Raw genomic sequence first — 17,811 nt, 5'->3', positions numbered from 1 at the left:
CGTTAAAGGGAATCCCCAGGATAGCTTTGGTTCTATGAATGAAACTAAATGAATAATATTTTTATATTTTTTTATATAAATATAATTATCAACAAAGCAACTGATCGGGAAACTGTAATCCTCTTTTCTCGAAAAACGCTAACCTTGTGCCCAAGCTACAAACAATACTATGAGCTAAAGACTTCAAATTTAACGCACCGGAGACGCTTATATTGCCGTTAGGAGACATCGAATTAACAACAGGGAATGAAGTTCGAACCTCTGTTAGCTGTTAGCTCTCACAACCATGTAAATATAACTATGTTTGTGCGTGTGTGTATTTGTGCGTTTGTGTGTATGTATGCGTACGTGTGTCTATGTCTGCAAATGCATTGGCACTTAAATCTCAAATTCATAAACATACACACACACAAAACTGAAATATGAGCATTCATATTTATACATTATTTTAAAACTGATTTCGTATGTGCTGACAGCTTTTGCATAGCAAATTGTAAATAGTGAGGTAATGATTAACATCTATTATTCATATTCAGCATAATACATAAAACATTAGATTATCGAATAATAGAAATAATGAAGCATTTTATATTTTTACTTACTCTTTCAGAGCAGGAAAATGTACTTTAAGACATTCATGTGATAATACTTTTGTTTTGTGAGATTTATTTATTTTTATATTAGCCCTGGAGCGACTGTAAATATTATTTTAAACTTTAATGCCTTCCTTTTATTTTCTTCCACCTGTATATTAATTTCCATTAACACGTGTTGCCATGAAATATTCAGCATATATTGCGTATATTTTTAATCGATGGCTTTCAGAAATATTCCATTTATTATGTACATGAAATGAATAGTTTCAATGGAGAAAAAAGAGATACATTTGGGCTTTTAATTCTATTGCGGAAGGCACATCTCAAATGGACAAAATACCCTCCAAGTATTCGCAGATTCCAATCCCTAAACTGTGACAACAGAATATTTCTCAGTTAATTTCCTGTAGAAAATTATCGTATTAAATGGAAAAAAGTGATACAGTGACGAATGTGACAGTTCTAACTTTAAAGGACTTACAGGCATCGGGAAATTTCTCTCTGTGATGTGATCTATAATTCTGTTCTGTCCAACTAAAAGCTTCATAAATTTATGCTTTATAAACCGAAAAGAACTAAAGAGACCAAATGTTCAAAGTTTTTCACGGCATCTGAAGTTAAGTCTATCCTTAATAATATATATTAACCTCTCTGAGAAATAACGCATTGTGATTAAACTGTAGTATTTTCGCTACTAGGAAATGGATAGAATCACCTAACCTTACACTTATTTATAAAATCAATTAATTGACTCTCTGGTTCATCAACTGATTTTTCTAAAACACTTTTTTGTCTTCTGTCGGTGTGTTTGCGTAGGCATTTTTGAACAATGTTTACTGATCCATAATATGAGTGTCGTTTCGATTTATTAAAATTATCGTGGTAATCACTTTAAGTATGTTAGCTTAATTAACTTAAATAACTTCATTAGCTATTAATTAATATAGCGTGGAAAGTGCAGAACAGCAAAGAGTAACACTTCGGTGAGAGTCTAATCTATTATCTGATTTTAATTATAGATTCAAGATATTCTAATCAAATACAAACTAAAACAGTCGAATTACCAACTTTTCAACACTAGTTGAAGCCAGGTCACTGTGCATACTCCCTAAAGTCCTTGGGGAATTCACAAACAGACTAGCAGTATCGTCAAATATGAGATGGAGGGGAGACCTGGCAGTGGGAATTATATAATTCTAGAATGAAAGTGCCAGTATATGTGGTTAAAGGTAGCCTTCGTTAATTTGAGCAGCACTTCCTTTTCAGTGATAATTTCAATTCTTGGAAATTGATAAATTAGGAAGTCCATGTGTCAAAGGAGTAAAATGACTCTCATAAATAGAACACTTTCAGCTTAGATGGAAAAAAAAACTGCAAAGAGAGAGGGATAGAGAGAGAGTAGGAGAGGAACAGGGAAGGACAGAGAGAGGAGAAGGGCGGAATATCGAGAAATTCGTTGATTATGAATAACAGTGATATGGCCAAACGAAATACCTCAGGGAAACATTGTTTTCAATAAATTGCTTTACTATTCTAAACACAAATAAACTGTTTTTGTTTAGTTTTGTGATTTAGTTCGCTATTTGATTTATTTGATACATGATATTCCATTATTGAATTAGTTTTGCAACTTTAACAGTATATATGTTTAAACTGACACTGTTATATATGTTATATTGTTGGCGAGTTACAAGAAATGCTGGTTTACATCAGGATTTCTTATCTTATCACACATTTTAACCACCTTTTACTATGATTCCAAATGCTGCAAATGATTATATTAGATATTGTAAAATAAAATTTCTACTGTCAATCATGTCAGTGTGTTTCCGAGTTGGAGCTGTGTTGAAAACCGATGATGGTCATTAAATTGATTTTAATAATAATGGTTTCAAATTCTTGGCACAAAATCAGCAAATTCGAGGAAGCGCGTAAGTCGATTATATCGGCGTCTAGTGCTCAACTGGTACTTACTTTATGAAGCCAGAAAGAATGAAAGGCAAAGTCGACCTCGGCAGAATTTGAAATCTAAACGTAGTGGCAGAGAAAATCCCGCAAAGCATTTCACATTTAACGAGTATACCAGCTCGTCGCATTGTTGACTTTCACGATAATAATAATTTAGACTGAACCCAATGAACACGAAATTCTTAAATAGGGAAGAACTATAACTAGAATTAAAATTGTTCAAGTTATATCAGCACCAATTTCTGGGGTTTCATATTTATCGATTCTTCACTTAGTGACCAGCTGTTCCACAGTTATACGAAAATGCTATAAAACAAGAACTAAGACGCAATCTAACAGATAGAAGTAGACCCTTTTATAGTGTTATCATGTACTCTGCAACATTTATAAAAACATAATGCACTGACGACTATAGAAGTGTGTGGACAAGTAATCCACATATAAACTGTAAAGACATAAATATAATGTGGCTCAAAATATTAATGGAAGTGTATTATAGTGACATCAGCACAACCTAAACCAGAGCAGTGACCCTTAGAATATGTGAAAGGTTTAGTGAACACTGGTGTGAATAGACTGAGAGAAAATAAGTATCGGAAGTGAATAGATATCCCGCAGAGCATCAATGAAAATACAGAAAGAAAATTTCACTCACATTGAAAAACACAAGATATTATAACAGTACAAAAAATTAATCCTCTCCGAACGAAAATAGAATACATGAATGGCACAACAAGACAAAAATTAACAAAAAATAACGAAATAAAACAAAGAGAAAAAAAAAAAAATTTTGAAAATCTAAAATCAAGTAAACACACAGTTTTTTCTAAGGTAGGCACCAGCAAACACAACAGCAACACAAAGAGAAAATAAAAGAAAACAATGCAGTGTAAAGAGAAGAGGAACACATAAAATCACTGGAGTGGTTAGTAACCGAGATGTAACCTGACAGCATAACATTCAAATGTAAATCAGTCACAGGAATTGGAATTATTGACGGGGTCATGGTTGTTTGCTGATAAAAAAATCTGATAATAGAAATAAACGACAAGCGCACAGCTTGACATTTATCTATCATGATATTTGATAGCTTACGGTATATATATATATATATATATATATATATATATATATATATATATATATCGTTTCTAGAAATACATAAATCCGGGGAAGAAACCCGCTCAGATATGTAGAGTAATGAAATATATATATAATGCATGTATGTAACGATGTATATTTGTGCATATGTGTTTATGTGTGTGTATGTGGGCGCCCGTATGTGTGTATGTAAGCATATGGATATGTGTAAGTGTGTGTATGTATGTATATATATATAAATATATATATATATATATATATATATATATATATATATATATATATATATATATATATATATATATATATATATAAATATATATATATATATATATATATATATATATATATATATATATGGGAGAATATACAAAAAATAACAACAGACGAGGACAGGTGGTGCAAATAACAAAAGTATATATTAGTATGACGCTCGGGAATACGGAAAGTCTTTGACGTTTCGAGCTACGCTCTTCAACAGAAAGAATACGGAGACAAGGAGAAAAACACGGAGAAAAAAAATTGAATAGTGTTCAGTCAACGGTATATATATATATATATATATATATATATGTATGTATACATATATATGCATTTATATAAATATATATGTATATATATTCATGTGTGTGTGTGTGCGCGCGTATGTGTGAATTGGTATCATGCATTTGGTGAGCAATGTTAGCGGTTGAATTTGAAACTGCACGAAACAAGGCAATCCTAGGCTATAAATATAACCCACTTGAGAGATATTGTTATTGCTTGTCATTCAGTTGTCTGCTGAATCATGCGAAACTCTTATGCAATTATACACGTGAGCTGAAATGTAACTACTCTTTACTTCAGAAATCATACATCAATGAACATTGACTGAAAAGAGCTAATGAGTTGGGCATCCGAAAGATTTTTCCATAAAGTATCCATCCATCCATACATACATACATACACACACACATACATACATACATACATACATACATACATGCATACATAGATACACACCTACTACATACGTACATACGTGCAGGCATACATACATATACACCTACCCACGTGCACACAAACACACACCCATATATATATATATAAATGTATGTATATATATATGCGTGTGAGAGAGAAGGAGACAGAGAGAGAAAACTAGAGGAACATAAAAGAAAGAATAACGAAAGAAAGAATGCAAGAAGGAAAGAAAGAAAGAAGTACACATTACTTTAAATTTCTAATGAGAACGTACTCAGTATGGTGAATTATTTTATATGAAGAATTCACAAATCACAAGACTCCAAATCTCGTGGAAGGAAACATCTTTATACGCAAAATAATTATCAAGTGAATATGAAATTTATATAGCAATTGTTTTATAAGAATCATTTAACAGTATTGTATAAAGCCGTGCGTTGCTCACCCTTAGACATGAAATATTTTTGAGAAAATTCCGATTAATAGCGTTAAGAATAAGCTAACACAGATCTTATATATATGATAGAATTCCTTCAACAAAGAGTAAGGGTGAGAGAGTAAGAGAGTAAGAGTGTAGAGAGTAGGAGTGAGAGAGGGGAGTTTAAGAGAGAAGAGAGTGAGAGAGAGTAAGAGATAGGAGAGAAAGAATAGGGGTGAAGAGAAGTGGGAGTGAAGAGAAGTAGGAGGAGAAGTAGGAGTGAAGAGAGGTGAAGAGACGTACAGAGAAGTAGGAGTCGTAGCAGGAGGGGGAGGTGGGGGAGGGGGAGATGGGTGGTAGGAGGGAGGGTGGGGAGAGACACAGGGGGAGGGGTTAGATGAAGAGGGGAGGGGAGTTGAGCTCATGTGGCGCAAAGGAGCGAAGAGAGAATATATATATATATGCATACATACATGCATATATATACATATATATATACACACACACACACACATATATAAATATGTATATATATATATATATATATATATATATATATATATATATATATATATATATATATATATATATATAGACATATATATATATATACATATATATATATATATATATATATATATATATATATATATATACATATATATATATATATATATGTACATATATACATACATATATATATATATATATATATATATATATATATATATATATATATATATATATATATATATATATATTCGTTTTACAAGATTATTGATGTTAAATCGTGAGTTGAGACATATATTGTTGTATTTAGGGATGGTCATGTTGCCACTTTAGCCAATAAAAACACACGCACAATATATTTGGTGTTAATTTGCTTCAGCTTTATTTTACATTAATCGTATTTCGGTGAGAGTTCTTTCGTCACACTTCTGTGTCCTCATCAGTGGTCCTTTGCTTTCTTCTTTCTTATTTGCGTGTCTTTTCTTAGTAACGATCAGCTATTTTGTCTGATCGTTAGGACAAAATGGATGATCGTTAGTATGGAAAGGCACACAATTAAGAAAGAAGAAAGCAAAGGACCATTGATGAGGTCACAGAAGTGTGACGAAATAACTCTGGCCGAAATACGATTTATGTAAAATAAAGCTGAAGCAAATTAACACCAAATATAGAGTGCGTGTGTTTTATTGGCTAAACTAGCAACATGACCATCCCCAAATACAACAATATATATATATGTGTGTGTGTGTGTGTGTGTGTGTGCGTGTGTGTGTTTATGTATGTATATACATACATGTATGTATGTATGAAGGAGAGAGAATAATAGCCATGTACGATCTAAGGATTCTGGTGTAGGAAGTTAGTAAGCTTCGAGCATGTATACAACTAGTGTACATAACAATAAGTGGACGATTTACGAATATACGTTCAAACGAATTTATTTATCATCGTAAGTTACATATTTCGTTCCATAGATAAATGAAAATTTGGATGAGCTGAAAGTCACCATACACATCAACGTGTAAACCCTAAAGCTGCTTATAATGTGAGAATGTAAGAAATGGAGCAAATAAAGTATGGACTATCATATTATAGCGAAAACGGATATGTTCAATTTGACTCACAGATTTTTTAATTAACAGTTTGAAACTTTGTAAACTGGTGGAATATCTCACGCAGAACACAGTTTACTTTGAATATTTTTGAAAAAATTTGGTATTTTAGAAGTTATTTCGTGTTAAAGTTGTCGTATTTGGGTAATTTCAACCATTTAACGATGTGCATTCAGTTGAGAAAAGCTTCTACTGTTTGCGATAGTAGTCGAAGTGCAACAAATTCCGAGTCATCTCTACTAAATGTCAGCGTTTTTCTTTTTGTTTTTGGTTCTCCTGTCGGAGTGACTAGTAAACATCGAAGAATCAACATCAAGAAATATCATTTGCATATATTTAACCGTTCGTCCGAAAATGGTGTTTTATTCACACATAAATCGCACCGGTATTTTAAAGACCTATAGAGCTATGAGTCTGCAACTATCATTTTTGTTGTTGATGTGTATGTAATTTCAAAATGCATCACTTTACAATTTTGACTTTATCTTGCTTTAACCAACAACAAGCACATTTCATCAATATAAAAGTCTTTATTAGATTAAAAATAACATTATGAAAATACGAAGTTAAAAGCAGCTTATACACCGGTAAATACGGCAGTTGTAGTGGCAGTGACAAGTTCTCACAGGTTCTCAGATGATACGGTAAATGGGAGGGAAAGAGTAAACAATGCACGCTGCTGATTAGAAAGGAAGAAAGGATAAAGGTGGCATCATCTTCGCTCGACATACAAATGGAGCAGAGTGAGGATATCTGGTAGAGATGACCCAGAAGTTCTTCGTCTTCGATTATTAACGCAAACTGCAGTAGCTTTCTTCAACTGAATACACGTCCTTGATTGCTTGAAATTACCCAAATACAACTTTAACATGAAATAACTTCCAAACTACAAAATTTTGTGATTAATGTTCAAGGTGAACCGTGTTCTGGGTGAGACATTTCACCAGTATACGAAGTTTCAAACTGCTTTGTTTAAAACAAATAACTAAAAAAATATATGCACCAAACTGAACAGATCAGCGAAGACGATATTGGTTACACAAGCTGTTACATACATAAACCAGTTTAGCTATTCTTTAAGTTCTTTACATTGTTCTGTTGAGATGAACAAACGATTCATCAAATAGCCATAGCACGAATGACTAATGAAAGTAATAGACAATGGGTCGGTGGCACTAGAAATAAACAAAGTGTGTATGTTTATAGATGTCATTAATTCGATCGGAACAGATGCTAACTAGAGAAGTGGAAGGGAGGAGGACTAAAGGGACTAGGGGTAAGCGAATTTAAGGTGGGGCAATAAAATTCCTTTGGTGTCGGGGAGAAAGAAGAGAAGAATTGATATCATTTAAAGATGAGTAAATATTCTAGACACCTATTATCGATACACTATTGGAATGATTTAATGAAGGTGTAATAAGCTGCCCAAGAAACGTTAGATACCACGTGCAAAATTCACGTGAGAAAAAAATACATTCGCACACACGTGAGCGCACAAGCGCGCACATACACATACAGGCACGCACACACAGACATATTCTTCTAGTCTTTTATTTGTTTCAGTCACTTGACTAAGGCAATGCTGGAGCACCGTCTTTAGTCGAACAAATCGACCCCAGGACTTAGTCTTTGTAAGCCTATCAATTATTGTACTAGTCTCTTTTGCCGCACCGCTAAATTACAGCGACGTAAACACACGAACATCGGTGGCCGAGCGATGGTGGGGGACAGACACAGACACACGCACACACACACACACACACACACACACACACACACACACACACACACACACACACACACACACACACACACACACACATATATATATATATATATATATATATATATATATATGACGGGTTTCTTTCTGTTTCAGTCTGCCAAATCCACTCACAAGGATTTGGTCGGCCCGAGGCTATAGTAGACGACACTTGCCCAAGTTACCACGCAGTAGGACTAAACCCGGGACCATGCGGTTGGTAAGGGAAAAATCAATACGATTCAAAATAGAGGCATTTTAGCTAACAACGAATAATTATACTGCGTAAAAAATGCATATATCTAAACAAAAGTGGCGATGGTGCTTGGTTATATATATATATTACTAGATGTACCCGCGACTCAAGTTGAAAATGCCGCGGCAAAAGAAAAACATGCTATTTTATTTAAAATATTGTTCTTCAATTAACTTAACAAAAGGGAATAAAAACGGACAGGGAATCCCTTCTATACGTTTATTTCAAACTCTATGTTATACCTATAGGAAATATATGACTATTTTATTTGTAATTTTTATAATGTTCATCAAAGGGCAGGAAAACAGACAAATTTAGAACTTTAGTATAATATAGATATTATGTATATAGTATCTATGGTTGTCTGAACGATTAGAGAATCGGCCTCTCACTGTGATTTGACAAGGAACTTATCAAAATGAAAGACTCATGCATGTTCCTTCTAAATATATACTTCAATGAGATTATTTTATTTGCACATTTTGATAGCATTTTATTTTAATTCCCAGGATATGTTTCATAATGCATATACCAATAGCTAGTTAAAAATGCATAGAACTATATTTTCAAAGGCAAATCTGTATATCGAAATAAGCTGTAAATTCACTTAATCTATTATTGGCTTTGTTTGTATTCAAGAGAGAAGGTGGTGCTCCATTCCACTACCTGCACGTCTTTCCTTCGCTGAATGCTAACTAGTTAAAAGGCTTTCTAAGAGAGATCTTTTGCCACATTAAAATTATTACTATTATATCTTTGAACAAATCTACTACAGGAGTGAAAAGTGCCAAGAATTATTGTATATATTCTCTTATTTCCTTACGTATCAATATCTATATAAATCTGATATAAATCTTGACTACAAATAAATATTCGATTTATTTGTAGTCTTCGTTCTAAGAAAAACCAGAAGTATTTTTCTTTTCTCTTCAGCCTTCCCGATTCAACACTCTTTACCAATTATATTTACTTCGCCCTTATTTTGTGTTGGAAACATCACTATGGAAACCCAATGCTGTATTTATTTGTTTATATCTGACTTGTCATGTTTGAGCTATAGTATGAATGACATCTCTATTCTTTACAACAATTTTATTTTTGACGTAGTTTTTCAGAAGTAGAGTTTCTTTACAATTTGCAATTGAATTTTCATTGCTTTGTTCTTTTGCTACATTGAGCAGCATTTTATATTACACTTTTTTTACCATCATCTTGCATGATATCTTTCAATTGGATATTGCAAAGTCGATTCAGTTTTCCTTTTCTTCTATTTACCAACCTTTGTAAACCGTTATTTTTTCTTTGATGGCATGATCTATGAGGCAGTTCTCTTTCCTAGACATTATTTAACTGCAATGAATGTGCTCTGTCTACATGCGATAATACTTCATCTACATTTTTAGTCTAACGAATACTTTTTTTAATAATGTATTTTGGAATTAATTTATGTTTAATTCTTTAGTTACATATAAAAGAGTAGCACAGAAATGGCTACCAACAATAAAACGTCAATCCATTATCTTCATCCTGCACGTTCGTATTTTCCACACTGCATATCCATCGCTATATATTGAATAGTCTTCGGTTAGCTTATTTCATACAGACGCTGAGATTAATGCCATCGGATATACAAAATAAGTCTAACAATTACTATGCAGAATGCAGAACTTTGTAGCAACAGTGATGCTAATACTATAGCATCAACTCAATAGTAACCATAACTAATGCTACTGATTTTGCGTCATTTCATTTCCATTTGTATAAGATTCCATAGTTCTTAATGTTGCTTCAAAGTTGTATTCACACAAGGATAATTCCTAGAAGTGAAAGTAGCACGTTCGTCATAATACATTATACATCAATGTTGCTATTGGTGTCATCATGGTCCGATTGATATTGTTATAATCGGTACATAGTACGCAAATCTTTATTATCAGAAGAGAGTTAACAAATCTAATTGAATATCAATGAATATTATACACCAAATATGTATTCATAAATATATGTTTGTGAAAAAAACATCTTGAAGTAAAATACTGTACGCTTTGAATCAGCATAAGTCAACTAACAAAAGGCTCTTTGGCTTTTCTCAATGTCACTCAATGCAGCTCACTGCCGACAGTATAGTTTTATTAATGGAAATATATCTATTTTTAAAGAGTATTATAATTTGCTTGACGCATTGTAATGTGGACACGATATATAAATAGTTGAAAAATCTTTCAGCAATGCCAATCAGAAGCTAGATAAAATTTGTACGGCGATGAGTTATCAGGATCACAAATATCGTTGTCGTCGTCATTGTCTTATTTTTGTCATCAGTGTGACTTTAAAAGTTGAAATCTTTATTCTCTGCGTTGCTTATTACGTTCTATAGCAGAACCTGTCCAAACGAATGGTGACAGTTTATTCAGAGATTGTAATAATGATTTGGATATAATTATATTGAAAAGTGATATATAAAATGTTGGTTTAATTCTCATATCATTGTTGATGTTGTATAGAGGAATATCAAGCCTAATATAAATGGGACATGCTTAGAAATATATTATGGTTACTCATAGCTAAGGATCATATTGTAGATTCCAAAATATAGTACTCTGCATAAAGTGAAAACCTGTATGTTCTGCCTATTTTTTTTATATTCGTGTTGTTCTTTAGCCCTCGGTTCGCTCTGATATGACAGACTATAACCAAAGAATGTTATTGATGATCATAGTGAAGTAACATCTTCTGGAATCGCGTGACTTTGATAATGTTATTCAAATTGCCATTTTGTACCTAAGCAGAGGGCGATGCGAAGAAATTCGACTACCTGGCAGTGTCCATAAGGGTGATTGGTTAGGTCAACGCGTTGGTGTCGCGACTTTTCCTATTCATTTGAATGATCATTTGGGCGTTATTCAGGATTAAGTAGCCTAGTCAAGCGGTTGAACTTTTGAGTATGGGTATTTTTTTTCTGGTTATCGAGAGAAATATACAGGTATTGTTCTGCAAACTGGTAAATGTTATATATTCCTTTGAGACAAATTACTTAAATTTGACTCACTATTAGAGAAATTCATTCCAAGCAAAATTAAATAAATAAAGAAACAAACAAACAAACAAATAAAGCATGCATGATTTTTTTCTATATTTAGATAAGTTAATGGAACGAAATACCTGCTTCATTGATCTAAAGCCAAACAATAGCCTCATGCAAATAAGTCTTGATAATATGTACTATGTTATCACTAATGTTTTAGTTGCCTCTGTAGTCGCGAGCAGATAAAATTATTTTCAATCTCATGTAACTCGAAAGCGAACCAAGATATCTCAACTGGAAAGAGAGAGTGAGAGCACGCGGGACAGAGAGAGGGGGAAAGAGAGACAGGCAGGCAAGCATACAGACAGACAGGAGATTGACACGTACCCGTCTGGTCCTCATTTTCAGCAGATCTGGTTGCAGTATTATGAAATGGCGAAGAATACAACACGAAAGCTGGCTCAGGAACTGGACAATCCACGCATCTCAAACACCTCACCCAGGAGGCTACACAATTTCACTTCGATTTACTTATTATTTAGGTTAAATATATCAACATGAAACCATGAAACAAGAATAAATTTAAATACTGATTTAAGAAATTGTAACCGGTTTTACATTTTAAGTGTATATGATATGTCATTTAGGTAACGAATATTTCATGGACCGCTCTCATGTTTTCAAGCAAAAGAACTACACCGTATTTGAACTCGGGATACAAATGACTAATTATATAATATTTTTTCTTCATGACAAATGTTTCAGTTACCAATGAGCCTCGGTGAAAAGTAATGTTAAAGAATTGAGCTTATGCGGACATGTACAATATTAAATATGTAATATGTTGAAACTGAAAACAAAATATTAACATAGGGTGGGCGTAGAACATTAAATTTGGTGTGTATTCATAAAATCGCAGGGAATTCAAAATGTATTAATATCAATACTGGAATAAGTTTTTATTTCTCTTATCAATCTGTATATACATATATACATACATATTTGTGTAGGAACGTTTGTGTTTCTAAGTACCTTACAATGGATCTACGTGGTTTCAGGTTCAGTCCCACAGCGCGGCACCTTGCATAAGTGTCTTTTATTATAGTACTGGCGGACCAAAGCCGTCTAAGTGAATTTGGTATAAGGATACAAATGTGGAGGATATATGTGCATGTGTGCTATAAAATCTGCCAAAACTAGTAACCGTTGATTATTATCCTAGCCTAATAAAATTACCCACAAAATCAATAAAAAATTACAAATATAAGTTAATTACCATGGACCAAAACTCCGAAATATGTCAATTCTGACGAAAATGAAGAACTCAAAATAACGATAACTCAGGATATGAAATATTCACAGTAATATGAAATATATTTTCCCATCATTAGGTATCATTATTGTTTCGAAACCTGGACAGTACCATTAGCTCCAGCGGCGTCAACAGCTTTAAAATGATAAACGCTGTCTAATAATCAAAGGGCAAGCAGTTGGATCGAAACATTAGTCTAATATACCCCCGCTTACTATAAGTACCAACATCGAATATAAACAAAACGGCTTTACCTTTGAGAACCGATGCTGATTGTTTTGCGTTCCAGAGCCCATGTGGTTCACCATGAAGGAAAAATGAAATATATACTACTCTTTAAATATACGTACTGGGGACTTTGACTAAAATCAGTTTCACTAAAATAGCTAAAGTTTTGCCTCAGTAATTTTGCAGTTCAGTAATGAAACCAATTAGAAGTAAAATGTGTGTGTATATGTGTGTGTTTGTCTATGCGTGTGTGTGTGTGTATGCTTACATGCAAAAGTTATATTTTTGTGTTCCTATATGTGTAAACTCGTACATATAGTAACACATAAATTATGTTTGGGTATGTATACGTGTTTTTTTTTTCAATATTTCTGTACACACAGAAACTCACACATAAACATGCATACACAGACACACATGCATATATATTAGTTATAATGAATGGGTGTTCCTTTCGACCTACGTAATTATTCACATTAATTACTGGATTTGGTAGATATGAATATTTAAGATTTTCTTCGATATTGAAAATTGCATTTTAATGACAAAGCGCAGTAGCAAATATTTCAAATGTCGAAAAAATGAAAGACAAAGAAATAGCATCAAATTGAAAGATGGCAAAAAAACAAATGAAGTTTAGAAAATAACTCAAGTAATGGAGGAGACGAATGATAAAGCAGAAAAATAAATTGAGTTGGACAGTATGTCATTTAAAATTTGATTCACTTTATATTTCAAATGTAGCTACCACATTCAAAATGAGTGGAGTATTCTAACCTAGAAAATAACAGCTGCCTACATCATTAGTCAATACACTTGAGTCATATGACCTTAACAGCTTGGTTATGCAAAATTCTGATTTCGTTTAACATCTGTAAAAGGCTAAACTATTATAAAATTCAAACATTTTATCGTACTATGTTGAATCCTTCGAAGATTCTACGAAACCATGTACGTATGAATGACCCCCACCAACATGTATAATCATTATGTAATCACTGTATGAATATATGCAAACTTATATATGTATATATATATGTGTTTGTGTGTGTATGTGTGTGGATGTGTGCTGTATGTCTGTGTGTACTTATATGTATTCTACCCAGATTACAAGTTCAGGTTTTTACCTGTAATTCGGTGGCACTGTCTACATACCAATCGTGGGAAATTAGCCTTGTCGAAACCAGAAATAAGAAATCTGATTCGAAGACTACAGTTACAAGCCATCAATGGAACAGGAAAAATCTGTAAAACTTTCCAGAAGTTTATCATTTCTGTATATATACGCATGTCTAAGCATGCAACTATATGCATGATAAAATATACGTAAAACATTATATACAAATGTGTATGTACACTGACTCCAACTACTGCATATAGATGCAAAAACTACTCCGTTGATACTGTTGAGATTTCAATGAATGGGCCTTGAGTCTAAGTTAGGAACCGGCTCTCTCCCTATTGGCAAGAAATCTTGAAATTAAACCGAATAATGACATACAAACAAACATACATACATATACGCGTACATTCACACACTTACACACACACATGCATACAATAGTCCAAATTTCCGAGAGATTGAATCAGAGGCAGATATACAAAATTAACTTGTTTATATACTATTATAGTTCCATGACAGTCAAATTACTAAACATACTAATGTCAAAGAAATAGGTAAATTCTGCAACAACAGAAAGGGATTACCGGAATATCTTGTACATTGTAGCACATTTGAGCCGAGAAAGTCATGTCTGCTTTGTGGGCCATGTGAATACCAAAACTGTAGCGAAATTCATGGAAGAAATCGCACAGACCAAAGCAAAAGGAAAAGATTGATGATTTAATTAGACCGCAAGCAATCATTCTGTAGTTGGCAAAGTCTAAATAAACTGCAATCGAATTGTTTGCAAGTAGTCATCATCTCCATGGTATTAAAGACTCTAAATATCCAGGAAAAGGTATTCAAATTTTATGTTATCAACACAAATATGGAAGCCATGTGACATTATATTAGCAAATAAAGTCTGAAACACCTCGTATTATACTTAGCCAGCAAACCAAATTTATAACTTTGGTTAAAATAAAATCAAGCTAGCAAATGCATCACTCATTCATTCCAATTTTCGTTACTTAACACTTGATAGTTTTATTCGATCACTTGCTTAAAAACGTGATGGTATGTTTTTAATGACGCATGTATAAAACATGTAAAGCCGTTATTGTCAATGAAGGAAAGTTCATTTTAATTATATCGCCATTTTACCATTTATAGCAAATGTATTGTGCAAAAAAAAAAATCAAACACATGTTTAACCTGTTGCTAGTCGTGAAGTTCAAAATTAATAGCAGTGAAAGCGTCTGCAAGGGTTCAATAATTGCGATGCGTTGATCAAAACTACGAAAGCTGTAATAGAATGCAAAGCCCCCTCAAACAAGCAAACACCACAGATAGAAACATTGATACTGGATAACCCGTCTTCCATGGTAATATGTATATATATATAGTTTCCTATTCAGTCGTTCTGCATATTATATATTCTATCTTTGCAGCTATGTTAATGTGATATTGTAATAATGAACATATCACTTGAATGATTTCACGTTAAAGGAAAACCTGTACATGCTCTTACTAACATTATTAAGCACTGAAGTTATAATTCAGGGTCTGTTCGACATATATTATAAACATGCTACAATTACACTTTAAGACTACTATCGGAACAATATTTACCGGCATCTTAATTGAGAATGACTATGAAGTAACTATCAGACCATCTAATCATGACTTATATAGTGTATAACTCCTTTCTAGCATCATATGCATCAATGAGACATATTATATTATTTACAGATAAGTCTCAGGAAATAATCGACGATAATGTTACTGTAATCAACTATATTAAAATGATTTTATATTGTTCAATGTTCAGCAAAACCTGGTGGGTGACGTAAATTATGAAAGGACTGATAACACAAAGTTGTGATTGCAATACCAACGAGTGCTTAGTTAAATACTAGTAAACCATAGTGCTTTAATCATTGCCTCATCGTTGTTCATTTCAAGATTAACTGTTATTTGAGTTAACTATTGTCAAATGTGTCGTAGACGAGAACATTCCTTTTATCTAAATACTACACCTAGGAATATATTTTCGATTAGACTTTCGGTTATTACGGTGATTGTATAGCACTAGAAAAGGGGTTGACTGCTGATAAATTGTTAGCACAAATGTCTGTTTCTTTTCATGTTTGTATTTCATCGTTTTATTGCTCGTTGGAGTATATTCTGGTACTTGCATATTATTTTTCCGTTTATTATCAGGTTGATGGAGTGCGCAAATTAAAGAAATTTAGATTTACAGGCCACAAAAGTGAGTAGTTTCAATGCTGTAGGAAAATTATAACAAAAAGTGGAAAAATCAGTGTGAGTTACAAACATGACTTCTTTACATAGCTGATATAATTAATCTGATCAGCTCGAAAATATTTTACTTATATATACCACGGATGATTATGTGATTCAGTTTCATTATCATGAACAATATATATACCAATAAAAAGCTATAACAAGGGAAACATTTTCTTTAACATAGCTTAATGTTAACAAAGTTTATTTTAATCTTATAAACAGTAAATTTTAATAGATACCTTCTTGTGAAAATAGAATTTGTTTAGCTCTAATATCAATTAAAATGAATTGTAATTAAGGATTGAGCAATTACTGTTTCATGTTTCTAATCATTATCTCGAGTAGCGAACTGTTTATGGATAATATCATTAGTTTTCAATTCTAAATGAAGTTAGTGGAAGAAAAATGTTAGCTTACCATTAGATTGTTCTGTGGTTAAGTGGTACTACATTATGTCTGCTTAATTTGGGCTTCAATTTCTACGGAATATTAAACATTTTACAGAAGCCGTACGATGTGACACTACATGTAATTAAAATCAAGCGATGACGTTATAATGCTTTTCTTTTTCATTGAAGATGTGACCATTTTGTACATAGCTACGATTGACATGCAAATTATTGAAGAAGCCTTAATTTTTATTCCATAAAACATATTTTAAAATAAAGACATAATATTCGGTATAACTTTTTCCTGATATAACTGAAATAGACCAAAGCATGCCTCCGCTAGCTATCTTATTTGCATCTCTTCATCTTCGCGATCTCTCCAACTGATTAGTATAAAATAAAGTGACTGTTATTTCCGTTTTGTTCAACTCTTTCATTCATTCAAATTATCATTCTCCTCCATGCACTCAACGTTTTTCTCGCTAAAATGAGAGGATTTAAATGCATGACATTATGATAATCGCAATCTGGTGCCTTTTTTGGTCATATATATGTATCAGATATCAACTATATTTTCATTTCCTCATAATTTTAAAATGCTACTGATGCAGCTATCATTACCTTAGCATTTACATTTTAAAAACGAATCTATAAATATTCATTAAGTCAATTTGCATCGAAGGTTATAATGTTGTGCTATATAAACCTCACTTTCTGTAGAAAATATTTGGGAATAATTTCCATCAAGATCGTTTCATC

The 17,811-nt window shown here is 32.7% G+C and overlaps 1 protein-coding gene across 2 annotated transcripts in view; it reads right to left on the bottom strand.

Annotated features, from left to right (window-relative positions):
* The window catches only part of LOC106873978 (gamma-aminobutyric acid type B receptor subunit 2), a 1,140,241-nt gene that overhangs the window by 572,750 nt on the left and 549,680 nt on the right, over positions 1-17,811 (bottom strand). The gene's annotated exons all lie outside the window — the stretch shown is intronic.

This window comes from Octopus bimaculoides, chromosome 7 (assembly GCF_046866305.1).
Source record: "Octopus bimaculoides isolate indiv1 chromosome 7, ASM4686630v1, whole genome shotgun sequence".
NCBI lineage: Eukaryota > Metazoa > Mollusca > Cephalopoda > Octopoda > Octopodidae > Octopus > Octopus bimaculoides.
This window is presented reverse-complemented; position numbering and strand designations above follow the sequence as displayed.